The following is a 1,536-nucleotide window of genomic DNA, read 5'->3' as shown; positions in this document are numbered from 1 at the left end:
GATATAACAGATATAACATTTTTCTATGTTAATGTCCCTCTAATTCAGTGCTATAACTTGTGAGCAATAAACTAATGTTAATACATTTTAGCCTTCACAGTTAGGGTAGAAGGTGTACCCTATTCTATTCTACCCGCACCTCATATATAACATATATTTTATTAAGGAAGTGAGAGTTGAACCCACAATCTTTTTTATGTAATGACTTATAATAAGTAAACAATCACTAAACTAGTTAGTTAATTTAGTAATTTAAAGCACTAATTTTTTATTTTTTATGTTATTAATATGTATAAAATTAAAAATGATTGAATTTTATATTTACTTTAAAAAAAATTGATATTTCTACGGATAGAATAGAATAGGATAGGGTTTAGAACTTTAGGGTGTAGGTAGAGTTAGGATTGAGAGATTCTCAACCTGCAGGTAGAGTTAGGATAGAGTCCAAACTCTACCTACTCTATTCATTGCAAGTCCTATTCACAGTAGTTCACATCCAAAAGTGATTCCATTAACTTTACCCAATGGTTAGGGTTTTTAGGGTTTTGAAGGACTTGTCAAAAGCTAACTCACTTAGGGCTAGTTTGGTTAAACTTTTTAAATAAGTTCTTTTACTTTTGGAATTTTCCAAAAGCGAACCTTATTCTTACAATCTTACTTATTATATTAGGCAGCTTCTTCGTTATTCCACTAACATAACAAATGCAGGAACCCGATACCCTGAGCACAAGCTTCGCATTCAAAATCAACATCCGATAGTGACGAATTTCATGGATGCGATGCCCATCATTCTGCCTCTAATAATTTTATTCTTTGTCCGTAATATGATTATCTCCTATATATATTTGTGGACCCATTCCAATTTCCAAGACAGCACTTGTCACTCCCTTGTCTTAACTAGGACCAACCGCATCTAAAAAATCAAGCACATNNNTTAAGACAAACGATTAACAAAAGAGATAAAATTATGGAGAGTGCTAAGGAAACAATGAAAATTTTGAATAAGAACAACTACCAATTAAATAAAAATACACTACATTCTAATTTAATGCTACTAATCAAATTTACCCTTTTAACCCTATTAATTCACATTATTTACACATTGTTCAAAAATTTTGTTGGTTACTTATACTTTTCTTAAAATTATTTCCCCCCACTCCTTTCTCTTTTCTTAGTTCTACAAATGCAAATAAGTCCGGAAGAAAAATTTATACCCTACATTTATTCCGTTTCTTACCATACAAGATAAAGTTCATCTTTCCAATTGAAAGATATAAAGATAGGAGCCGAAATGGCATATATTGTTAGGCATGAATCCCTTTGGCTTTACAAAAGCATAGCACTTTATACTTTTAGAGGAGAATGATAAAGTCATTTGCTGCATCAATAAGTGCCATGCGTTCAAACTTGCAATTTTTTATTCTCGTCTGACAACGGTCCAAGCAGACAACTAAATTACTAAATTACATTCGAAATTCTACGTCATTCACAGAACCAAAAGAGTTTGGATTAGCAGAAAGAAGAAGAAACAGAGTC

The sequence above is a fragment of the Arachis ipaensis genome, chromosome B06 (genome assembly GCF_000816755.2).
Source record: "Arachis ipaensis cultivar K30076 chromosome B06, Araip1.1, whole genome shotgun sequence".
Taxonomy (NCBI): Eukaryota; Viridiplantae; Streptophyta; class Magnoliopsida; order Fabales; family Fabaceae; genus Arachis; species Arachis ipaensis.
This window is presented reverse-complemented; position numbering follows the sequence as displayed.